Here is a 27,083-nt window from a genome sequence, read left to right on the forward strand (position 1 = left end):
TGAAATAAAAATAAAATGACTCTCATTAAATATCCTTCTGATACTGCTTATCTGGGAAACAACTAGTTAGAAAATACATTTGCTATGGAATGCTAACCCCCTGGAGAAAAGAGATAGTATCTATTTAAACATCTTAAGGGTATCAGATGCTAAGGTGTAGTAACTTGCAATCAATACCTGTAATTTGATGAATTGGTAACCAAATCCATCTACCTGAATCCAATTTTTTTTTTCTTCATCATAACTAGACTTAGAAACAAAGAGCAAGATTTTAAGCTATCAATTCAGGTGAAACAGAATTTGATCTTTAGTAAACCTTAAAACATAACCTTCACAAAAAAAGATAGTTTGAGGACCCAGAAAGAGGGGTGGCCCAGCTATTCAGCCAGGACACTTCTCTCAGGTTGGAGCCAACAGACACACTGGCATTCTTACACATTGAACAATGCTCAGCGCTTCTCCCCTGGGGAGCCATAGCCCAGAGCCAAGGCCTGCATCTCTGCCTCCCAGATGGCACGTCCACAAGCGCATCTTTGATATGGGTCAGGGTCAATGTTTTGGAGACAATTTCAGCAAGACTCATGGTTTCTGGTCGTAGCTTCTTAAACTAAAAAAAAAAAAAGTGTATGAAAGATTCAACATACATTTTTGGAACTGTAAATACAAAATTCTCAACTGTTATGGTTCCAAGAGGTGTCTTGATGTCTCGGTACGTTTTTTCAAAGTAAGTTTTTCATTCATTCACTGCAAAGAACTCCATATTGAGTGTCTCTTTCGAGCTAGAAGCTGAAGGTATGGTATGAAACAAGAAAGACAAAGGTCCTTGCCCTGTGAAGTTTACTTTTTATTGGGGGACATATAGCTCATCTCTGTTTTTCCTTCAGATCCTGTTATAGTAGGAAAAGATTAAGAGGTGAGCATCCAAAGTAAAGACTCCTATTGGCTGTAAAGAATGATAATGAAATATACTAACTAACCCAAATGTATTCCCAGACTCTAGCACCTAGGAAGACCTTTGTTGTTTAGTTCCAAATATCCTAAGTATACCAACCCACTCAGTCTATGGGAGAGGCCGTTCAAATACTATCAGGTCCAGATTCTTCTGAAGAACTGATCTTGTTTGAACTGAAGGAAGTTTTGAATCTAATATTTCCTCTTCCTCACATTTGTGCCAGGGACAGTGATAACTTCCTTTCCATGCATTATTATTCCATGCAGTGATAACTTCCATGCAGTGATAACTATTCCATGCAGTGATATTCCATGCAGTGATAACTTCCTTTCCATGCATTATTCAGTTCTTACAATTATCCTCTCAGGTAGCTATTTTTATCCCATCTGTACAGACAACAAACTTAAGGTCTAATTCTCAAAGGTAGGAAAATTGAAATTGGTGAATTCAAAATTCAGATTCTGTCTCATGCCAAAGTCTGTGCTCTCCCCCACGACTTGATGCTCAAAGACTTTGTGGTCAAAATATGAATAATATAAGGAGATTCTGAAAAAAGTCATACCTTATGGGTATCACAGTGTTTATGTGGTTGGTCTGGCTGGGCATTTTCTGATTGTGCAGCATGACACAGGTAACAGCGAAGCTTTGAAGTCAGGCTGACTTGCATCTGAATCCCAGCTCCCCCAGTTATTATCACCTGTGACCATGGAGCAGTACCTTGTGACATGGAATACATTACCCTTTAGGCAATGGTAACGATAATGCTTAACCTCACACGGGTTGGTGAGGATTAAATGGAGTAATGTTTGTAAAGCAACTATTGGGATCCTTGGTATATAAGTTCTCAAATAATTAATTCATTTAGCAAACATTCTTCCTAATTCTCTTTTGCATATCTTTCAGGCAGGCTACTTTTCAAATACAAAGATTTAAAAAGTAAAGTTTTCTTGTGGGGTCCACAAAGGCATTTTCAGAGAATAAATAACTTATCCCAATAATCTGAGGTTAACTCTCCTAGGTTTTCTGTTTGTTTCTTTGGTATATTTGTGTTTATCAGATTGTGAACTGTATCTCAAATGATGTGTTTATCTGAAATATCCCTTAGCAATATCTTGACACCCTTGCCCTTCTAATCCAAGAGCATGAATAAGGGAACGGAGATGTATAAATCAATACTATGGGCCAGTTACTGTGCCAAGCCACCTACACACAGCATCTCATCTTATCCTTTAACCAATACTAATAGATAAAAAGAAATGTAAAAAAATTATATATGAGCCCTAGCTGGTTTAGCTCAGTGGATAGACTAAAGTGTCAGCCTGCGGACTGAAGGGTCCTGGGTTTGATTCCAGTTGAGAGCACATGCTCGGGTTTTGGGCTCAATCCCCAGTAGGAGGCATGTAAGAGGCTGCCAATCAATGATTCTCTCTCATCATTGATGTTTCTATCTCTCTCTCCCTCTCCCTTCCTCTCTGAATTCAATAAAAAAAAATATTTAAAAAAATTATATATGAGAAAAATTCCCATGGCTAATCAAGTAATGAAAAGCAAAACTGAGAAATACAGGCTTACTCCAGACCCAGGCTCTTCAGCATACCAGCTACTCCCCAGCAAGTCTGACATCACCAACTCACGAGTCTTATACACTGGGTATTCTGTGTTTGTCCCTCCAGAGCCACTCTCCACTCTTCACTACTCAGGTCTATCAGGCTGTATCATCAGGCTTCCCCACATGCTGGTTTCCAGTTGCCTTTGGCCAATGGGAGGTACCCACAGGAGGCAATGAGAGGTGGGGTGGAAGCGAGAAGAGTGAGGTTGGAGCATTTATTCACCCAGCCCCATTCCATCAGATCACAGGTTGATAGTGGCCATGTTTCTCTACCAAAGCCATGGCTTTTATCCTATGTTCTCTCCTGGAGGTGCATCCATGTCCAGGTGCCACCCCGTTTCCTGCTCCTTTGGACCTGGGGAAGGAAATGGCTTCTGGGGCTCAGGCTGTTCCTGGAAGCAAGGTTCTTCACCATTCCTTCTTGGTTTTCCATGTCCTGTCCAAACTTTTGTAATAATCCCTTCATTCTACTTTCCTGAATTAACCCATTTAGCCATCTGTTTTGTATTGGACTCTGATTGCTATAGCTTAGGTAATAGAACCTAAGAACTAGGTGGGCAAAGTTATTTAATCTGAAACAAAATTAATTTATGGCACAGACCAACTCCAAATGAAGCCCTTTGATACTCAGTGCAGAGAATCTCTTTAATTTGTCTCTTTATATCTCTCCCCGAAGATGGGATTTATCATCCATTCTCTTCCAGGATTGCCTAGGAGACAACATTATTTCATTCATTCTGGGTGCTTTCACTCTAAGCTTGTTATTTCTTCACTTGCAAGTTTGGAAAGTTCAATAAAGCCCGAGACCAGGACAGACGTTAACATGTTAATTTTATTCTTTAATATAATCCCTTTAAGTATTACGAATGATGCCTGATTGCTTTAAGTTTCATAGTAAAAAAAATTATTTTGACTTTATTTTAGAATGATGGAACATATTAAAGTCACATACTATGATTTCGAAAGAAGCTACCCAAAGGAGAGACACGGAAGTAAGAAGGGACATATTACTACTGGTATCCCTAGTCAACCATCTTAATAATAAAATTTGGTCTATTAAAGAAGCCAATTAAAGCTTCTTACATTCTCTTTCATTGACCAGAATAACAATGGTTTTAAAAAGGACTCCAGTTGGGAAAAGGATATGTTGCCCTCAGAAATAATGTACAAAATTTCTCCATATTACAGAGATATAATTCAAATCTATCATTAGTTTTTGAGATGTTTACTGGTCTTCCCTGACTCTACCCTCTCCCCACTGCCAAGGCCCTAGTTTCCTAGAGTCCCTCTGCCTCTTGAATAGTTCCTTGACCATCTATCCCCCATGCTCCAACCACAAAGTTCTTCCTAAAAAGTGAGTCTGACTACGTTTTTCCCCTGAGTCAAACCTTTGGATGGCATCCCATTGTCTACGGAATAAAGCAAACTCCTGAGAAATATAAACTAGTCTTAGCTACGTTTCTGGGTGTCCCTACTCTCTTCCATTACTCCAGGATCTGTGCTTTAATACCTTGGGTGCTCCATCCTTCTCTCTCCTGGACATAGTCTGCTCTGTCTTTCTTCCAGGGTCTTGCCCAGGCTGTCCCTCTGCTGAGAAGGTTCATTCCCATCACTCACTGTGAGCCTCTTGCATGCCTTCTCATGCTCAAGAGACCAAGTTAAATGTCACCTTCTGGCTAAAGTTTTCCCTCACCGACTCCCCACAACAGCTTTCTACCACCTTTCATTTCCTTTTCAGATTTTTTAAAAATTAAGATTTTTTAAAAATTAAATTTTTTAAAAAAAATCTTAATTTCTTGTTCTCAACTTGTTCAACATCATATCCTTGTTAGAACAGGGAAAGTTACTAATTACTAATTATCTTTTATAATGCCATGCCCTTCTGAGTCAGTGAATTCTAATTACATATTTAGAAAGGAAATGTTTATCAAGCACCTACTGATGTACTATGTGCATTATTTACATAGATAGCATGATTTAATCCTCACAGCAGCATGATATAGAGAAACACTATTATTCCATTTTGCTGGTAAGGAAACTGAGCCTCAAAATAGAGAAACATTGATCAAGGCAGTTCAGTTGGTTATGGGGAACTTTGAATTTGAACCCATGTTCTGACTCACAATCTGTGCTTTTTCCATTATATCACCATTTTCTCATATAAACAATTGATTCACAGATTTTAAGACTCCCTCTTGTTTGCATAGCATGTTACAAATTACAAAGTACATTCACAGAATTATTTTATTTGATCCCCAGTAAACCTGTGAGGTAGTTAAGATAGGGTGAGTACCTTACTTTATAGATCAGAAGGTCAGAGAGGGAAATGATTTGCCCAAGATCATTAAACCCAAAACTGGAGGCATCAACATGAGAACTTCTGTCTCCTAAGCCAGTGCTCTTTCTCTGTAACAATACTGTCTCCAGCACAGGTATTATATTTTCTTCCTGGAAGGAAAGAAGAGTTAGATCTTCAAAACAATTTGACTGTCTACAGAGACTCCAAATGAACCTTCCTCACATCTCGATATTTTGTTCTGTGTTGTCTATCCAAGGATGCAATCTCTGCCCTAACTGGTCAGCTCAGCTAAGCTCTAAATCCGAAATTCCAACGTGGTAAGCCAGCAGCCAACTCTGACCTCAGATATGGGATTTCATTTTTGTGTTTTGTCCTACACTGCATTTTAAAGAAGTGTAATTATTTCCTAACTTTTAAAAATCAAGTGTCTAGCATCTCCTGAAAAATGTTGATACTGCCCTAGTTGGTTTGGCTCAGTGGATAGAGCTTTGGCCTGCAGACTGAAGGGTCCTGTGTTCGATTCCTATCAAGGGCACATGCCCGGGGTTGCAGGCTCAAGAAAGCAGAGCCTTGAACTAAACTTTGAGGGGAAAAATTAGAGAGGGAGGCAAATGTGCGTCAGGTGCTCCTGCAAGCCCTTCTGCATTGCATGATGGTCAACAAGGAGTCTCCAATGATGAGACCTGGGCTGGACACTCAGGAGCCTAGAGGGCCAGCAGGTACATAAAGAAGAAAATGAAGACCGCCTGTCTCATCTCACCGTCAGAGTTGGTGATTTTAGCAGTAGCAACATTTTTAAAAATATGTACAGTTGGGGGCCTGCAAGAGGCAACCAAACAATAATTCTCTCTCATCATTGATGCTACTATCTCTCTCTCCGTCTCCCTTCCTCTGGGGAATCTGGAATTTGAACCCATGTTCTATCTGACTCACAATTTGTGCTTTTTCCATTACATCACCATTTTCTCATATAAATAATTTACATATTTTTAAAAATGTTGATACTGCTAAAAATCACTGACTCTGATGGTGAGATGAGACAGGCAGTCTCCATTTTCTTTTTTATGTACCTGCTGGCCCTATAGGCTCCCGAGTGTCCAGCCCAGGTCTCATCATTGGAGACTCCTCGTTGACCATCATGCAATGCACAAGGGCTTGCAGGAGCACCTGCCACACATTTGCCTCCCTCTCTAATTTTTTTCTCAAAGTTCAGTTCAAGGCTCTGCTTTCTTGGAATGATTCCCTTCTCTTAAACATTGAAGAGCATCGTCTGTGAGAACCAAGACTTTGCTCCTTCAAACAGAAATAAAGATGTCTAAGCATCATCTATTCCATATCCCTTTATGAAACCTCATTACATCTGTGCTGGTGATTCTCTCTCCTACATGCTCCACAGGAAAGGGCCATTGGTGAGTGGGAAGAATTGCTCATTGCAGCAGATAAGAACTTACTTCAGTCTATGAAATTTCTGTTCTTTGTTTCACCTTCCCTGGCTTCTGGATAACACAGAAGAGACACTACACACCATAATGTAAATGACAGAAAATATTCCTCACTAGTTCCTTTGGGCCTCAGTTTCCTCATCTGTAATATGAAGGTGGTGGATTCTTTGCTCTCTAAAGGCCCTTTGAGATCTAATATGATCTTATGTTATGGGGGAACCATCCTATATAATAAAAGGTAATATGCAAATTGACCCTAACAGTGGAACGACTGGTCTCTATGATGCACATTGACCACCAGGTGGGCAGATGCTCAATGCAGGAGCTGCCCCGTGGTAGTCAGTGCGCTCCCACAGGGGAAGCTCTGCTCAGCCACAAGCCGGGCTGATGGCTGTGAGCGCTAAGCCAGCAGGTGGACATCACCCGAGGGGTTCTGGACTGCGAGAGAGTGCAGGCCAGGTTGAGGGACCCCCACCCCCAGTGCACTAATTTTCATGCACCAGGCCTCTAGTCTTTAATATAAATTCAATTTTTGTCTTCACAGTGTTTTAGTTCTGCATTTATAATTAAAAATATATCCTCACTTTCAGGTAGAAGAACAGCCTAATGATCTCTCACAGTGTTTTGGCTGCCCACAAAGCCAGGATATTTCTGGCTAGATATGAGGCCCCATAGGTTAGTAAAAAGAGCTTTAGGCTAATGGCCAGGACAGTTGGCTGTGCCACTTACCTGTCACATAATCCTGGGCAAGTCCCTTTCTTTCTCTGGGTCTTGGTTTCCCCATTGCAGAATGAGAGAAATAGTTTAAATTCAACAGATCTGTGATTGTGGATGCAGTAAATCCACATCTGTGAGCTTGAGCAGCAGTGGGAATTGAAAAATGCTGGACAGATGTCAGACCTGGGTGCTATTCACAGTTCTGCTACTCACTATGTTTGTGATTCTGGGAAGTCACACACATGCTCTGGGTATTTCTCCCCACTGGCATTTGTCACTTTTGTGCTGTGTTTGTGTGTGTGTTTTCTTGTAATCTGGCCAGCACCATTCATTTTCGTAACCACTTGGACTACAGGCATCTGAGTTCGCTACTTACCCAAGAGTTTCATTCACTCAGCTCATATCTACTAGGAATCTCTTGGTGACAAAACTTTTCAGAGAGGTGTTATTGACAGGAGCATGCTGCCCCAGTGAAGCTGATTTTCTGGTGAAGTCTACAATTCTATCTTGCATATACAACACCAAGTCTTGTTGCTGGTACAGCTGGTTTTCTGCATCCTTCATTACCCCTCCCCTTCAATGCATCCTCTTCATCCTTTCCTCTGGCTTCCACCTAGTGGTCTCCAGTGCCCTTAAGTCCTTTCAGCTGTGTGCCCTGCTCTGACATCAGCTCTTATTTAATCCCTACCCTACCCTGAAGAGTAAACCCAAATGCTCATGTGTATGTAGTAAAGCCAGAGCAATTAAGTGGACAATGAAAGTAAGCATGCAACTAAATATTAAAAGTAAATGTGGACTACTGGAGGATCCTTCATCCCAAAGGAATGGTATGAGGAAGGGCTCTGGGCTCAAGAGAATGTGGATTCACATTGCTATGAAGCTACTCATGGGCTGTGGGACTGATACAACTTGTTTAACCTTTTTGGAGCCTCAGCTTCCACATCTGTAAAATGGGGATGACAGTAGTACCTACTCTTTGGGGAGAGTGTTGAGGTTCAGTAAGACAATGCATGTTCAACACAGAGCCCAGCCTGGCAGGTTTAAAGTGCTCAACTCATGGTCCCTTTTATGACCACCCTGAGGCCTGGACAATTGCATTTGTGGTCAGGCCAATTGCAGAGATGTTCTTAAAGAGGAGAGGCCTTCCTGCCACCCCCAAACTCATGCTAATTAGCCCATGTTAAGAACAGAATATATACAGGGCCTCCATTCAGAATCACTCTCAGTGAGACAGTGAGGGAATCAGCCACAGATTGCAACTCGACCCTCTGGCTGCTCAGTGTAGACAGGAAAATCTTTGCCAGTTCCAGAGACAACAGTATTCCGGCTGCACGTGGCATTGACTTCCAGTGCCAAACATCAGGCTCTTTACAAAGCCCTTGTTTTTCTGCAAACGTGTCTGTCCGTGGGCCTTGTTTTGCAGATAATGGATTTACAAAGAGACCTGTTCTTCCTTTCTGGCACCTTGAAAGGAAAAAAATCCCTGAATGGAAAGAAGGATCAAGTGGCCGCTCAGCTTGTGCAGTGGCTCTTGCCTACAGACTATGCCACCGAGTTGGAGGCCAGGTTGCGTAATTACCCAGTGCCAGCACACAATTACCTACAATTAGGCTAATTATATAAATACACTACGATCATTGGAAAGATAACACTGAGTAGCACACAAAGAGGAGTGGAAGGCCCTGAGGTAAAACTGAAGGGAATTGATGGTGGATCAAGGAAGTTCCACGGGATCCCAGCGCCTTGCCCTAGGATAGGCACCAGCTCCCAACTTCCCCTCCCCCCTGCCCATCCTCCCCACACAGGAACAAGTCCTTTCCACAGCCTCTGGGGGCTAGTCACCCTTCGGGTGACTCCCAAATGTCCCCTTTACCATCCCTGTCTGTTAACACAAGAAATTATAAAGGACAATTGGGTTGGAAACCATATCTAAATTCTAGGCCAAGAGCACAGCCATGCTGCTGACATTTAAAGGCAAGCCGTGGGTGCATTCTCTATGTCCACACGTGACTGATCATCTTGCCATTCTCAGATAGTCAGGCCAGAGCAATTAAGCAAAGGTTTACATTGGCATAAAAATGACCGCTGACTGACCGAGGGCCAACCTCTGGCTCACTCTGAATCCCGGCTGCCGACTCAGATTTTGACAAATGCGTATTGAGCTCTGGAGGAAGAGGGATGGCTTCCCAAACACACACACACACATGAGCATTTGGGGTTACTATTCATGCTGTCTGTTTCCTGGACTCTCCTGGACCAGGATTCTCAATATTCACTCAACAAGTAGTTATGGAATACTTTTTTTTTTTTTTTTCAATCTGCAAATTTGATTTTGGAAGTAGAGAAAGGAGCAAAAAAAATCATGGCCCTTGTCCACCAGGAGCTTAGAGTCTAGCTGTGGGGAGAGAGGGGGACATGTGCTACTTTCAAGTGGATTGACCCTTCCTGGGACCATGGAGGATTGCATTATAGTCCCCAATTGTTCACTCTCCCCTCTTGCCACCTGTTTGCCATGTGACTTGGTGGTTCCTCTCCTTAGAGATGGAGTGACTGCCCTACTCTACTTCTGGTGAACTTGGCTACATGACTTCTTTCCGCCCATGGAATTTGGGCCAACATAGCAGAGACCAGTTGCAAGCTTTGTCCTCAAGAGACATCGCATGCTTCCACTTATCTCTCAGGGGACATCCAACCTCTGCCATGAAAAGAACATGTCCTATGTGCCCTGATGGTTCCAGAAGAATGAGAAACTTGCAGCAGACCTGAACTGAACCTGGAACCAAACCCTGTCCATGGAGCAAATCTGCTTTTTATTCTATCTTCTTCGACTTTCTTTAAAATTTCAATAACAAGCATTGTGTAGTTTTAAAATAAATATATTTTTAAAATGTCATTAAAAAAACGAAAATAAGGGAAATTGAGAAGAAAAGACATTCATCAAACCCTTAATGCATTCTAGGCACTGTTAATCATTTTATACACCTTATCTCATTTAATTTTTACAACAGCCTATCTCTGTGTTTTTAAAAATTTATTGGGGTAACATTGATTAATAAAATTATTAGCTTTCTGGGGTGCAATTCCATAATACATATCTGTATATTGTATTGTGTGTTCATCACCCCTCGCCAAGTCTACATCCATCACCATTTATCCCAACTAGCTCTGTGTTAAAGATGGGGACACTGGTCTCAGAGTGTTAGGAATGCTTGCCCAAAGCCAAACAGCTAGGACACTGGGGAGAAAACATTTGAATTCAAGGCTGCCAACCTCAAAATCTCTACTCTTTGCTTCATATTATATTGTTGCTTGCTGTCACAGATGAATAAACGTTCAGAGCCTCCGTTTCCTTGTTTGCAAGAAAGAGAGGTTTGAACTCCACCATCTCTAATGTTCCTGATAGTCTAAGATTCCATGAGTGAAGATTCCCATCATGCAATGATGATTCTTTCCTTTCAGGGGAAGACAATCAAATTTTCTTTAAGTATAGTGCTCCCCTAGCTCACATAAGAGCTTATTATTTCCAGATCATTAACTGCTTGACATAGAGATTTGGCTGAGAAACTTGAAGCTCAAGTGTTAGAGGTCTCTGCCAATTGAAGATCAGTCAAATGTGGATAATGGCCTCTGTTACTCTAATGCAAGCCTACAGGAAAATGTGATTGAATTTATAAAAATTCTATGCAGCTTTTCAGGAATTCATCTTTTGGGTGCAACAAGGTACATCTGTGCTATATTATCCAAATAAGTTCCACCTGGCAGACAGATGATGGTAACGCTTAAAAAGGAAAAAAGAAAAGAAAAGAAAAAAAAAGGCGTTTTTAGAAAGTCCTTTCATCTCATCTCACTCTATTTTAACTTGTGCTAGTCTCTCACACCCTTATTTCTAGGTAAAGCAGAGACGTTAATTTGGCCAAGCAATGGATGATGCACTTTTATGAACAGATAGAAGAGGATTGGTCATGAGACAATCCTTTCAAATGTCATTCCACAGTATGAAAAGTTGGGAAGGGGGGGATGGGCAAAAAAGCAGGAGCCTGTTCTTTGTCCAACTGGCTTTACTTATGATGAAATTCACAAAATGGGCATGAAAGCTGTGCAACGTGAACCTCCAGAGGCTTGTTCTAGCTTCTGCTACAATTGAGGGCCCTAAGAATGCCAAAGGAAAACAAGCCATTAAAATGTGCAATCATTTGGGGGTATTGAAAAGATCAAGACAGGTTATTTGGATGTCTGGGGTAGTTGAACTTGAAGAATACTTTCCAGGTTCAATGTGATTTAACACAGAGGATTCTTATTATAGTCAGTCTCCTGCCTTAGGTAACATTTTAACTTTCAGCAGCAGATCGCCTTCCCCTCTCCCCAGCCCCTGCTCATTTTTCCTCTTCGTCTCTATGGCTTCACCCAAGACAATGTCATCCATTCTTATTTGGGCCTTTGTAAACCAAAATACCTCCAGACTCAGAAGTTAGCTTCAAGAGCCAGACATCTGTTTCATTATGAATATCTGTCTAGACATAAAAGGAATCACTCAACACTACCTCCCATGATCCTGTGAGCACCTTGACAATAGCAGACCAACTCACGACAGACAAACAGACATACTTCCACCTGCCCTGCCCCTGGGCTTTCACTAACCTTAATAGATTCTACTTTCAATAGAAGCAAATGGGAAATAGCAAGGCTTCTCTATTGGTAGAAGTAACATGATGTGTTCAAAGATTCATTTGACTTGCTGAGTTTGTTGTTTTCCCTTCTAAAGGTGGGTAGCTTCCTGGATTGGGGGGAAGTATAAAATGTTCAGCCTTATTACCTTCTTGGGTTTATTATCAAACCAAAAGGATCAAGAGGAAGATGCTGTTGATTAATTATTTTGTTCACAATTGGAAATCTTGTGCAAAAGCACTGATGTGTTAGCCACAGGTCAAGCATGAAATGCACCTTTCTTAGGCATAGTATTCATTCATGATTGCTCCCTCTAATCACCCCTTCCGTAAAATGCTGGTATTGAATGTAGACCACCTAGTGTTGACCTCAAAATTGTGTCGGGGTAGTGGATCAAGTCCTTTGCCTCAATACTGAGGTTCTGCCAATAAAATTCTGTCTAGGATGTTATTTGAAATCTCTAGAGCAACCAATCAGTCTTTAATATACACATTCTCAGAAACAGCTTTCTTAAGGTGTGTTCTCCCCATTTCATTCCTAAGGAGACTGAGGCACCAATATAAACAATCACATTAAATTTAGCATGTGATTTTAACAAAATGAGACTTGGAAAGAAGTACAAAATTACAAAATTAAATTTGCTCCCCTTGAAATTAAGTCATTAGAAGGCCACATACTTAGTCTATTACATACTTTAGTCTATTGTGGCTTCCTTTGCTACTTACCCTCTCCTATTACCTTGGGAAAAGCTTTGAGTCACTTCAGACAAATAGAAAAAATTAATCTAAATACCTCAGAATTCTTTCCCTTTTTAATAATAGCAACAAAAGACATGCTCTAGGTTATTCTAAAATTTACATGAGATTTTGTACCTAAAGACATATAATATTTTCAAATGTCAAATCCCCCATCAAAGGATTATTTGCAGCTATTAAGGGCACTCCAAAAAATTTAAGGTAATTCCAAAGTTGTAAATAAGGCAATATTTTTGGAATAAGCCTTTCTATGGAGGTGGCTACTTTGGGGAAGACTCTGTTCATTTGCAGGCATACATTCAGGTGTTGCACAAAGTATAGAGGGTTATGGTCTCATTGTATTCTATGTAAACAACACCCTTTGGGATTTTATAACATGAGGAATATGTATGTCCTACTCTGTTTGGGGGAAAATAATACTATGACTTGAGTCATTCTCCTAGTCTTCATAGCAAGCATCCTGTATAGCATCCTTTTCAGAATATTAGAGCCTCGAGGGTTACATTTTCTTTCTCTTTAAATATATTTTCATCCCGTGGATATGAGCAATGTCCCTATTTTATTGATAACTATTCTTTGTCATATTTATGAGTCTTTCAAAGAAATAGGAACTACCTTCTGGAGATGGTTAGGGTTTGTGTATTTTCATATCCCACTGTAATTTTTATAGGACAAAAGTGGCAAGGTTAGAAACATTTCTATCCTGAAGTAAGTGAGATGGTCTGGGTTAATGTTAGCCAAAAGGCTTGGAATTTAAGCCTCAGACGTGGTTGAGAACTTTACTCTTGGTTTAATTTTCCTTTAATCTTTTCATAAACAAACAAAAAAAGAGGCACATTTAAGAGAGAGATTGGGGAAAAAATGATAGAAACTCCTTAAAAAAATAAATAAATCCAAGAATAAGACTTGGTCATTGGACCCATTTAAATGGTTAGGTTTATAGGTCACATTAATCAATATTTGATTTCATAGCAGATGTGGAGGAAGTGAAAAGTCTGGATTCCAAAAGGACCCAAGAATACGGAAAAGTATCGTGTTTCACACGCACGAGGGAGAAATGCAGAGGGAAAGAGATTTATGTATAGCTGAAAGCAATAAGGATGAAAAAACACAACTCAAGTCATCAAAATCACTGTTGAGAAACCAGACTTGAATGCTGCTTCGAGTTTTCTTGATTAAATTTCAACATCAGAAAGCCATGAATAAAGAGGATTCGTTTTAGTGCACCCCAGTGCAATCCACTGGCCCACCTGGAGGGGGACACTTTCAAATCGCACTTAGTAGCATCGATGGATGAAGGCACACATTCATTCTCTCCCTGCCCCCTCTTCCTCTCTTTCTTTATCAAACTTTCCAAGTTTGGCCTCTTGTGTCTTTTGCAGAAGATCTTCAGTATCTTTTGTTCATTCAACAAACATTCACTGAACTATCTCAGGGGGCCAGCTGCTCCTCTAGCTGTGACCTGAGACACATAGAGAAGAATTTGACCATGGGAGCAAAGAAACCCCAGATGATGGAAAATAAATAGGAAAACATGGGAAGGGTCTTGAACAAAGATTGGAGCAAAACTAAATTTGCTCCACTGGCATCCACTCAACGCAGATACTTCTTAGTGCCTACTACGTGCTTGCTGTGTACCAGGCCCCCTGGAGAACGTGACAAGAGTGAGATAGAGCCTTCTGATTTCACTAACTTGAAGCACATCCTTTCACGTTTTATGAGATCCTTCTGTTCAAGTCCTCCCAAAGCTCTTCCCTACATTCACCAAATCACACAGCTGGATGCTGGGAGCCATGCCTGCCCATCTCCAGCTGGGTTGACTATGTAACACAATTACAGATGTCCTACTCATAATCTGAATCAGTTGTTTACCAGTACAATTATTTTAAGGCCTGTGTGTGACTGCTGCTGGCAGGTTGGTGAGCTGAGGAAAACAGGAAATGAGCGGAATCATTTATTAACATTAAAAATAACAAATTGAAAGGTGTTGGGTCCTGGGGTAAATAGCCCTTGGCTGCTGCAAATGACGGAATGGGAATTTTCCAAAGAAAGGACTTACCTGAAAGAATTTTCCAAAATTTGGTTTTGGTGTCATGGAAAAACACTCATTTTGAAATGATTTTATTGATTGCTAGATGTGTCCTCAAGAAGACACATACTTGCTAAGAACTATAACATGAGCAGTGTTGTACAAAGTCACTGTATTGTTCATGCCTTGAGTATATTCTGAAAATAAAAGAGAAAAATAAAAAAGGAAAGGAAGTTTTTATTATACAGCCATCAAATGCCAGGTCTAGTAATAGATGTTTTCATAAACATCATGTTATCTGCATGTTACAACAAACTTGTGAGTTCGAATTACCACTTTATAAATGAAAAAAAAAAAATTAGAGGCTTAGAGAGGCTAAATAACTTAACTGAGGCCACACAGCTGATGAAGAGTGGAACTTGTACCTGAAACCAGGATTCATGTCTTTCCATCCATCTACAAGGCCATCCTCACTTAAAGCACCCGTCCCTCATAAGAGGATTTATGTTAAGGAGCAGAAGCTTTAGGGGAAATGCAGCTTTAAAAATATTTTCTGATAAAATAATATTTTAAGAGATGCTAAACTCTAAAATCACAAATCACATTTTAATTCAGTCTGATAAATTATGTATTAATCATATGTTCCTTGAAATATATATAGGTCAAGAGTATTGTTGAAAATAGAAGAACGTTTTGGTTGATATTTTCCCTGCTGCCCTGCCCTTTCCTTTGTCCCAGGACTCTGTACTGCCTTGGGAATGAGTAGTGACCCAGGAATCAGTTGGTAGGGAGGAAAGTAGGTGTGGATATTATCATTAAAATAGGATTTTTATCACATGGAGATAATTAAATAAGTGACAATTTATGAGAAAGGATGTTCATTGCCATATGATTTATATGGCAAAAGTTGGCAATACTGCCCTAGCTGGTTTGGCTCAGTGGATAGAGCATCAGCTTGTGGACCAAAGGATCCAAGTTTGATTCCAGTCAAGGGCACATACCTTGGTTGCAGGCTTCTCCTTGGCCTGGGCCCTGGTCAGGGGTTGTGCAAGCGGCAACCAATCGATATGTTTCTCTCACATTGATGTTTCTCTCTGTCTTTCCCTCTCTCTTCCACTCTGCCTAAAAAGCAATGGAAAAATATCCTCAGGTGAGGATTAACAAGAAAAAAAATTGGCAATACCTAACACAAGAGATTTGATCAATAGATGAAGCTTCTTTGAACAATTGGAACGTTTTCATTGGTTAGAAATAGTGGTGCGTTCATGGGTGATGTTTACCTGGGCGGTTCATTATACTATCCCATTTTGTGTGTGTTTGAAATTTCCCATAATAAAATATTCTTTAAATGCCAATCTATATATTGACCATCTTAGCAGTATTTCTGTGGTATCTGATTGTGTGGGAAAGGTCATTATCAAATGAAGTAGACATTTACATTGTTCATCTGCATCCCGTTTTCCTCCCCTTTCAAGTACAAGTGGGAGGATTAGATGTCCCTGCTCCCTTACAGCTGGACAAAGCCAAATGATTGGCCAATAGATGGAGGCAGAAGTGGTGTGCGTCGCTTTCAGCTGCAGCACTTAATTGCCAATGAGTGACCCTCCAGCCCTCTCTATTCCCTGCCTCTGTAACTCATGACATTCCAAGTGGGAGAGCCTTTGACCCTGAGTAAGGACAACATCAAACAACTCCCTGACAAAGTAGGATGGGCATGTAGGATGAGCAGGAAATAAGCTTTTGATGTCTACAGCCACTGAGATGTTTGCTGCTACACTGTTGCTTAGCATATCCTAATTGGTAAACCAAATAATGTAATTTGACCAGAATACTCAGCTTGTTCCCTCCTCTCTGTCAGGTTTTTGTGCAAATTTCATTTTCTGGGCAGCTTCTCCACTTAAGCTTATATAATAAAAAAGTCAGAGCCCATAGGACTTGGCAGATCATCTAGTCTGGTTATGAATACTGGGGCCACAGAGGTTAAGTGGTTGTCTGGGATACAAAAATGCAGGGCCGGTTCCTAATATAGCTGTTCTCGATTATTGTATCTCTCCCTTATGAGACTAGAAGCCTTATGAGGACAGGGAATTTAGCCTGCCTTTCCAGCTATAACTAACCCTGGCAACTGGAAAGGATGGATGGTGAGCGATAATAATAATAATGTCTATCTATATAATACTGTCACCTTTACATATTATCACATTTTGCTCTTATTCCAATTTGGAAAAAACATAAAGCTACGATTACTTAAAAATTGAAGCCTAGAAGAATTAAGTGATCTTTCCTACATTAAAATCACACAGCTGCGTCATAACAGCTTACAATTTATTGTGGTCTTTTCTGTGCTAAGCACCTTCCATGTTTTATTTTATTTAACCTCACAACAACTTCACAAGATCAGTTGGATTATTATTGCCCTTTTACAGGTAAGAAAAGAGAGACAAAGAAAGGCTAAGAAATTTAATTCATTCATTCAGCTCATATTTGCTGAGTACCAGCTAAGGCCAGGCACTACTCTATGCACTAAGAACAGAGTACTAGAGATAATGTCCCTTTCTTCCACATCTGTGGAGGACGGGGGAAGATACTGAAGTGTATCAGAAGCCTCTGGTGCCCCCTCACAGCCCCTCAGCCGTACCTCTGAGTTGAGCAGCTCTCTGAGGGCTTCCATCACCTGGCACTGAGAGCATGTCACCTCAGACGCTCACCTACCATCTTTGGTTTCTATCTGCCGAGATATCTTAGCCCACAGGCAACTCAGAATTAGGCAAGGAATTAATACCTGTGGAGGCAAACGTCAACCAACAGAGGATGGGAGTTGATGGATAAAACTCCCAATTCCCAATTTAGGCAGACAATACTGAGAGACAAAGAATTAGAAGTTCAACGCACAATTATATTAAGTGCTATCAAGAGAGCAAAGCAGGGTGAAGGGATAGAGTGATCCTGGGGTGGCAATGGTGAGGCTCTATATTTAGGGTGGGTGTCCAAGGAGGACCTGTCTGAGGTGGTGGGCAGTGAACTGATGACAAGGAAGCAGTCCTGTAAAGATCTGGGGCTGGGGCTCGGGCTGCGGGTGCTGAGGAGAGTTTCTGGCAGGTAGAAGAGCAGGTGCAAAGGCCCTTATGAGGAAACAAACATGGGAGAATAGTATGTGAAGAAGTAAAAGATAAAGTCAGGAGGCCAGACTAAATTGGCTGGTAAGGAAAATTCGAAATTATTTTCATTGCAATGAGCAGCCATTGGAGGGATTCAAGCAGGAGAGTGAAAGGACTGAATCAAGTATTCTGGGGTCCAAGGCCAAGCTCCTAACTTTTGTACTAGTTAGAATACGGAGTCAGCTGCTGTAACCAACAAACAGTATCTGACCACCAACAATGATTAAGACATGCACCCGCAGAACGACATTTTGGTCAATAACAAACCACATATGGCCCCATAAGAATGCAATGGAGCTGAATTTCCTGTAGAAAAAAATGGAAACAACATCTGTGGGGCTCAGCAATAGACTCCCTGTCACTCACAGCACCTCAATTTTGAGTGCACAGAATATATCCCAGCCTTGGACCTGTTTCATCCCAGAGGAGCCTGTCCCCCCAATGCTACATTTTCAGAGGGCACTACAGCCCTCCCAGATCTAGCTTGATGGTCTTCAGAGCACATTGCTGTGAATTCCTTGTTGAGGACCTAAGACCCTGTACAAGGACACAGGTCCACAGAAGCGCCCCTAACAAGTATTGAGTGTCCCTGCCACTTTAGTGAAAGCTTTCTGTGGCAGTGTGGAGACAGCCTGTCCCTGTACTTTGAAACTATTTTTCTGTAAAGCATAGGTTAGTTTTATTTCTTCCGTCAATTCAATGACAGAGAGAGACATTTGTGCCACATAGGGTCAAACAACCAAAAACAAATTTCCAAAGTCAAAATATTGAGTCCTCAGTTCTATACCCTCATTTAAACACTCTTTTTAAAAAATGACTATCATTTAAAAAAATCTGACCAGTGCTCCAACATGCAATAGACAAAACCACACCAACTATGACAAGCCCCTATGTTCCTTTTTCTCTCCATCTTGATTCCTTATTCCTACTGATGCTCAGGCCACCTTTCGCTCCCTCCTGACAGCCACTATTATGGGGACCTATGCCTTCCCCAGACAGTTCTCCTCAATATTTCAAGCAATCCAGCCCACATCTCTGTTCATGGAACAGCATTGGCATCAGCAATGTTTTATTTCTGACCCTGTCAAAAGAAATCAGGGGAAGGGCTTATGGGACAGTGTTTATAAAGTCTCTAATAGTGTCCAGTAGTATCCTAGGCCTTCACATTCACACACTACCTCCTCACCAACTCACCCAGAGCAACTTCCACTCCTGCGAGCTCCAGTCAGGGTAAATGGCCTATACAGCTTTATCACTTTTTTTATCATTTATATTGTATTTTCACTGTATCTTTTCTATATTTAGAAATGTTTAGATATACAAATATTTATTATTGTGTTACAATTGCCTACAGTATTCAGTACAATAACATGCTCTAAGGTTTTGTAGCCTAGGAACAATAGGCCATATCAGAGAGCCTCAGTGTGTAGCAGGCTATACCACCTAGGCTTGTGTAAGTGCACTCTGTGATGTTCATGCAATGATGAAATATCCTACTGACACATTTCTCAGAATGTATCCCCATTGTAAAGTGATGCAGAGATGTGTGGAAAACAACATTAATAAAACATGATCTATGTCATCAAAAATAAAGCTGCAGAGGAGGGAGGAACAGACATTAATACAATGAATTCTAATAAAAAGCAGAATTAAATTAAAGCAGTAATAAGGTGAGAATAGTTTGTTACGGGGTACAGGAAATCTTGTGGATGGTAGATATCAGGGGAGATATTTGAATAGGTCACTAAAGAATAAGAAAGTGAGGCCACGCGCCCCTGGGTCCGGGTGAGGCCGTGTGCCCCTGGATCCGGGTGAGGCTGGGTCCCGGGTCCGGGTGAGGCCACGCGCACCTGGGTCCAGGTGAGGCCACGTGCCCCTGGGTCCGGGTGAGGCCACGTGCCCCTGAGTCCGGGTGAAGCCGTGCCCCTGGGTCCGGCCGAGACCAAACCAGAGGGAGTCGGACCTGCATTACCACCATTTGTCCACCATCCAGAGCTGAGGGGTCAGTGCCGACATGTACACATAAGGAACTGGTGGACATTGATATTGGGTCTCAAAAGAACTGTTGGTCCAGAAAGAAACTCACTACAGACTGATTCATTTGCCTGTCAGCATAACTATTATTGCTCGTCTCACATTCAGTTCTTATAAGTATATCTCTAGTGACCCCATGATCTCGCTCATCTAGGGGAAATGATGAACAACATAGACTGATGAACAAGAACAGAACCAGAAACAAGGAGGCATCGATCGGACTATCGGGCCTCAGAGGGAGGATAGAGGAGGGTGGTGGGAGGGGGGAGAGATCAACCAAAGGACTTGTGTGCATGCATATGACCCTAACCAATGGTTAAGTTCAACAGGGGGTTGGGGCATCCGTGGGGAGGGGTGTGGGATGGGAATGGGGGGATGAAGACAAATATGTGACACCTTAATCAATAAAGAAATTAAAAAGAAAAAAAGAATAAGAAAGACTTCGGTAGACCAGAAAGCCAAGAGAAGGCATTGTAGCCCAAAACACAGACGTTGGGGGATAAATGAATATAGAATTAAAAGAATAATGAGATGTCCAGTGGGCTGGGGTATCACCTCGAGTGCACGGAGGGATATAACATGATACGAGGTTGGAATGATGGCTTGGGGTCAGATGGCGACAGTCTAAGATCCCTTGGGAAGGTGTTTTTACTTTGTTCTGCAGGTATGGAGGAACCATCTAAGGTCTGTGAATTAGGGAATGACTAGATCAGACTTTGGTTTTAGAGCAATTACTCTGACAGTAAAGTCAATTGGGTGGGGACAGACAGCTGAGAGGAAAATTATCCCCTTCTCCACTTTTGGGAAGGTCTGTCCCTGACCCTGTCAACTGCTCACTTTTCAAATGGATAGTTTCTCTCCTGAGCTTCTCAGAATGTCCTGGACTTCCTGGAATTTGATGACCTTCACTGCTGTAGGTATGAATCACTCTGCATGTTTACAATGGGCCTGGGGAACCTGGAGAGAACAAAGTATCCATGTAATGTTTGAAGAATGATGAGATCTAAATCTATTTGTCACAGCCCTTGGGCAAAGATGTGGCCCTGGCAGATTCTTCACTTAAGATCCTATAAAAAGTCAGATCCCATAGTATTTGGCAGATTATCTAATCCAGTTATGAATACCAGAGCCCACAGAGACCTAATAACTGTCCAGGACACAAAGATTCAGGGCCAGTGCTTGATATCAAGGGATTCCTCATCCAATACTTTATCCACCGGTAATAATCACACACAAAAACCCTTCTTACTTGGTAGAGTCTCATATTTATACTAGTTTGGGCCCAGCTCTTAGGTAACTGGGGGCCAAGAAATCATTGACAAGTATTGTTTGTAGTAACTACCCCAAAATGCAATTAAAGCTTTTATTTTTCAGGCTTAATGGTATTTGATACTCATTAGTACATTTCCTGTCAAATTACAGAATTATAGGGTCTCATAAAGACTTTATAAGTGATCTGGTCCAATTATAGAATATTCAGAATTCTATTAACTTGTAAGACACGAGGGTTTAAAACGATTGTTGTCTTGGGCCAAAGAATAATAAAATATATTAGTTACATCATTCATTCATTTGACAAAGAGGGTGTATATGTCTACATAGACCCAATCCTCAGCCTGGTGATAGTCCAGGAAAATACCTGTATATTTCCTTAATTCTTTCCTCTATTGCCCTCAATGTCTTTTATTGATTTGGTGTGCTTGGCAATTCTAGCACTTTATAGCCTGAATTTGATTTTAGGAGGAAGTAAAAGAAACTCTATAAGCCATGCAGAGACACCTTCCAGCTTCCTTTCTTCTCTCCTAGGCTGCAACTCACCCAGCTCAAACATCTGCCAGAGCTCAAGTCCTTGCTCTGAGGGCTGTGTTCATGGGAGAGACTGCCCCGACCAGGACCAGTAATCACCAGAGGGCATTATGGAGAGCCTTGAAGGGGCCTGGATATACATTGCCTCAGTGAAAAACACAGCAGACCTTAGCTATAGCAACTGGAGACAACCTGGTTCAAATAAAGCTCTGACAGTAGCAACTGGAGACAACCTGGTTCAAATAAAGCTCTGTTTGCCCTGTGCTGGAGTTTTGCATCTTTCTGGGGCTGAACCCCTGGAGTGAGCTCAACACCTTAGTCATAAGAAGACATTTTGCTTTTCGAGTACCTTTTCACTCTTCAAGTACATACTGGCAGGAACAGTGTGTACATGCTGAAGATAGAGCCAGCAGATGTGATAATAGTAATAAGTGTGGGCAAAACACTTTTCTGTTTACAAGACCCTTTCTCATTTATATATGTCTTCAGTGCAGAGAGTAGGAGATAAATTGTGGTTGAGGAGGGGGTGTGATAAAGATACGTCCCACCTCCCTTCTATCATGTATGACCAAATTCCAGTTTCTTAGTCCAAGTTCTAGTATTCCGTGTACAAAACAGTTGTGTACAAAGCTAGTTGGCTTAGAGCAATACAGCATCTTGGGATCTACAGTTCTAGAGACACATTATCCAGTAGAGTAGCCACTAGCCAGCCACATGTGGCCATGGAGCACTTGAAGTGGGCTGGTCTGAATTGAGATGCACTGGATCTGTAAGATACATGATAGAGTTTGAAGATTTAGTATAAAAATGAATTTAAAATATCTCCTTAAGAATTTTCATATTGATTTCATTTTGAAATAATATTTTAGATATATTGAATTGGGTAATAGGTATTATGAACATTCGTCTCACCTGTTTCTCTTTGCATTTTAAAATATGGCTACTAGACTATTTGAAGTTACATATGTAGCTGGAATTATATTTCTATTGGACGGTCTTGCTCCAAAGGCCCATCCAGGAATGAGCTAGTTTGAACCTCCTTAACCCTGGTTAATGGTGATGTGGACATGCATCTCACCAGAAAGACAGTGTTGGGAATCACTCTAAGAGAATCCAGGAAACAGATGAGAACATGACTCCAGTCAGGGAACATGACTAATTTGTGGGCTCAATCCCCAGTAGGGGGTGTGCAAGAGGCAGCTGATTAATGATTCTCTCTCATTATTGATGCTTCTCTCTCTCTTTCTCCCTTCCTCTCTGAAATCAATAAAAATATTCCTAAAAATAAACAAAGAAATAAAGACTCCCATGCCTTGAAAATAAGTGAAAATCCAGTAGTGGCCCCAGGCCTGAGGCCTGGGTGGGCAGCAACGGCAGGCCAGGACACCCAGGAATTGCTCTCTAATCCAATGTACCCATCCAAGACACATGCAACCAGGAAAACTAGGAAAGAGCCTTCCTCTCATCAGCTTCACGCTGTGACAAGTGCTTCAGCAAGCTCAGATGAGGTCATTCACAAAGGCGTCCTTGGCACTGGATTCTGTTTAATTCCATGGCCTGACGTTTCTTCTTCCACACATCGGGCTTCCTGTTTCTATCCTCACCCCAACCAGAGAAGGCTTTATTATTATTATTATTAAATATATTTTATTGATTTTTTACAGAGAGAAAGAACGAGGGATAGAGAGTTAGAAACATCGATGAGAGAGAAACATCGATCAGCTGCCTCTTGCACACCCCCTACTGGGGATGTGCCCGCAACCAAGATACATGCCCTTGACCGGAATCGAACCTGGGACCCTTGAGTCCGCAGGCCGACACTCTATCCACTGAGCCAAACCAGTTTCAGCCAGAGAAGGCTTTTTAAAACCTAAGTTGGTTCGTGTCACCCACCCCCTCTACTCAGAACCTGTGGCTCCTGCTTAGCTTCAGAATAAAAGCCAAAAGCTCTAACAGTGACCTGTGGACCCCACAGCACCTCCCTGAAGTCACCTCCTACTCCCCTCCCTGGCTCACTCGCCTCCTGGCTGTGCCCCAGCTCTGACCTTTCCCTTCTCTCATATGTCTGCATGGTTAGCTGCCTCATCTCCTCTAGGCTTTGCTCAGATTTCATGTTTGTAGCAAGGCCTCCCTGACCACTCATTTAAAATTGCAACATGCGCCCCTCCCTTTCCAATCTCCCTTACCTTTCTCCCTTTTTTCCTTCTTCATAGCCCTTATTGTCTATCCACTATAAACTATAAAACTTACTTATTCAGGTAATTGTTTACTGTCTATCTCTCTCCACTGGGATGTAAGTATTGCAAGAGTAGAATTTCTCTCTCTCTCTCTCTCTCTCTCATCCCAAGAAACTGGACCGGTGGTAGGTATTCAGTAAGTATTTTTTTAAACATAAGGGAAGTTATATAATGTTCATTATCCTTTTTATTCCTGTCATTATGTTTTCAGTGCAAACCCATGTCACCTGGTGCTGAGAAGACCCCAGTGGTATCCCAGCTCATCTCTCTGGCATGTCAGCCTTTTCTGGTCTCATCCAACCTTCTCCTTCCATCCCTTCCTTAACAAATCCACTAGATAGTTGCCAACAGCCAGAGTCCATGAATGATATAAAACCTTTGGCAAATGCTTAAGTACCAATACTTTATGCTGGAATTTGTTAACAAGTATTTGTGGTGTGACTGCTTTGCTAAAGAAATTTAGTTTGAAACCTGTAGGTAATAGAGAATCATTGAAACCTTTTTTGTAAGAGAAAGTTGTGATAAAAATGGTGCTTAACTATTCATTCTTTTCTTCAAGGCAATTTTCTAGAATCACATTTTCGCCTACCCAGCAGGAATGCCTTCATTGAGTTACAATTTGATTGTAAATATGAAGCCCTTCACTAAAGAGCTGTACAAGGATCAACTATCTGGACAGCTTCTCTGTGTCTTTTACAACGTTTCCTGTTTGGTCACTGATGAGCTAATCAAAGACCTACATGATTCTTCCCACCTTAAGAATGGTAATAGAAAAAAAAGATTTTTTTTGTGCTTCTGTAAATAAATTTGATTTCTTCTGGCAGGGAATGGCAACAATGAAATCTAATATATTTTATTTATCTTTTTTGCTTTAATTGTCAGAAAAGCTTAATTCATGGCCGTATTATGGTAGTAGTTAATTTACTACTTATATCTTGTAACTTTTGGGGAATGGAGGACTAAGCTCTACCACCCAGAGGGAGGTGTATCAAAGAATTTGTGGATATATGTTTAAACAACACCCCTTACCCCAAGGCAGAGAGGGGATGAGATTTGTACAGGTCAATTCATGACTTCCTGTGAGAGTTCATTCTCCACAGCTCAGTGCAATCTGTTTTCTTCTTAGTCAGATGTTAGAAGCCCGTGCTTTTACTACATTATGCGGGTAAATAAGACCAAAAGCAAAACTACCTTGACGAAGCTGCATCACACTTCTCCTGCCATGACTTCTTTGATTAATGACCTAAATGCACCGTCACTTTGGTCAGGGTATTGATTTATCAAGGAAGAGGGTGTTATTGAAAAGGAGTGAGTCAGATCATCCACACAGGGAGATGCTCTTAACGCGTTAGGAGCAAGGTGTTAGAGGGGTGAGGACAGGGGAGTGGAGTAGCAGACAATGAGTTAGAGAAGAACAAAAGATTTTTCTATGTTTAAAACACAAAAAGGAAAAATTACAGTCTGCAATCCGCTCAGTTCACCCAGACTACTGAAAATGGGCCAAAGCCAAGGAGTCCCCACTGGGCCGTGTCCTTTTGAAATAAATCCCAGCCGCACTCTTTACAAGTCCAGGCCTGGGCTCCCAGACTTGCCCTGATTTTGATGATGCCAAGTATCCTCATTTCCCACGGTTGCCAATTTATCAAAAACTGGTGACTTCCAAGAATAGAGATGTATTTGGAAGTCCGAAATCAAGGCAACCTCTTTTGAAGGTCCTTTGTGTGTGAATTATTAGCGTGAATGGCTATGAGATACCATCCCTGTTACCTTGGGCAGATCATTTGACTTTTCTGGGCATTTGTTTCAGCATCTGAGAGCCTCAGAGGCACTTATAATGATTACATCAGATAAAGGTAGTGGGGTGCCTGGCATGTGGCTGTCATTCAGTAAGTGGCAGCAGCTATTATCTTCAAGACTTGGTTGCACAAGAAAAGGCGGCCAAGGCGTCCTTATTCACATCCCAGTCAAATTACCCCATTGAGAATCCATGCCTAATAACTCTACCCATAATTGTTCCATAACTGTGGGAATCAGGAAGCTTCACCATCAGCTACCGTTTACAAGCATAACATGAATAGTACTATTCAATCACTTAGGGATGATTTAAGACATCTTCCTCATTTGCAACAAATGCAGAGAGATTCATCAATGGTCATACAATGAAATAGTAACGAAGCATGAAATGCAGTTTATATTTATGGTGTTGTTTTTTACTCTGAGCTTGAAAAAGTATATGCTTTTAATTGAAACTTTAACATTACAGATATGACTTCAAACAGTGCTAAGTAATACATGTGTCCTTGATTGATTGGGCAATGAAATACCAGTTTTATAGTCTGAACTAAAATGAAAAAATAAAAACACGTTGCCTAGACCACTCACCCCCACCATTCTCCACCCCAACTTTGAAGGGAATAGATTGGATAAGAAATATCTTAGCTTTGGAAGCACTAAAAGTTGGACTTAGTGTTTTGAGGTATAGGGTTTGCTTTTATCTCTTTTGGGGGTGCCTGGGGAGCAACATGCTGATACCTTCCACATAGAGATGTGAGGATTAAGTGATCAGTGTTTGGTACCTCATTAGTCCTCAATAAATGGTAACTATGAATTTCCTCCTTTTCATGCCTACATACGATACCCTATTCCCCATTCTTGTCCAGAAAAGACACACAGACTTCTCCACACATCCACACTGCACTATCAGCATTTGGGGGCTACTCCGGTATGGTGTCTTTTATCTGGCACCTAGTAGAGAGGGATTGTCACCATGAACACACTCAGTGAAAGTTTGTTGAATTTCATTGACTTATTGTGCTGTATTCATAATTTAGACTGTGCTCAGAGTGCAAATTCACTTACACAGGTGTTTTTTGTTTTGTTTTTTTCATGTTTATAATCTACCATATACTACAAAGGATTTAAGAGTACTCAAACCAATAATATAAACAGTATTCCAAAGAAACTCGAGTTGCAGTTGTTGTTTAAATGAAAGGCCAGAAAAAAACTCCTATTATGTATTTGTGGGGTAACTGTCTCCTTGAACTCTGTGGAGTAGTATATTCATTTAGCTTCTTTCAGAGGTCAGCAGACATATTACACAAAGGGTGAAGAGAGGGCATCATGGCCTGGAATCAGGGGACCAGGCCAACCCTGAGAAGGTCAATGCGCTCCAGGGCATGTTTAAAATGTTTCTTCTAGATAACATACATTCCAGGACCAGCCTCTGTTTGAGCAGTCGATAGAATGTGTCCCCATTCAAGCTCCACAGTCTAGAGCAATGCAGATGTATTTTTGTCAATAGGGTTTTTTTCAGTAAAGGGATTCCAGAAGGCATTCTTCCCAGTGAAGCCAGGTTAGGCATGATGATGGGCAACACTTGT

At 41.3% G+C, this 27,083-nt stretch overlaps 1 long non-coding RNA gene across 1 annotated transcript in view; it reads left to right on the forward strand.

Annotated features, from left to right (window-relative positions):
* LOC114234263 (uncharacterized) overlaps window positions 1-21,636 on the forward strand; it is a 60,036-nt gene extending 38,400 nt beyond the window's left edge. The window contains exon 4 of the long non-coding RNA XR_003620452.2: window positions 21,467-21,636. This is a non-coding gene — a long non-coding RNA (uncharacterized LOC114234263). The remainder of the gene's footprint in view (window positions 1-21,466) is intronic.
* Window positions 21,637-27,083: the final 5,447 nt, after the last annotated feature.

Source organism: Eptesicus fuscus, chromosome 13, assembly GCF_027574615.1.
Source record: "Eptesicus fuscus isolate TK198812 chromosome 13, DD_ASM_mEF_20220401, whole genome shotgun sequence".
Classification (NCBI taxonomy): domain Eukaryota; kingdom Metazoa; phylum Chordata; class Mammalia; order Chiroptera; family Vespertilionidae; genus Eptesicus; species Eptesicus fuscus.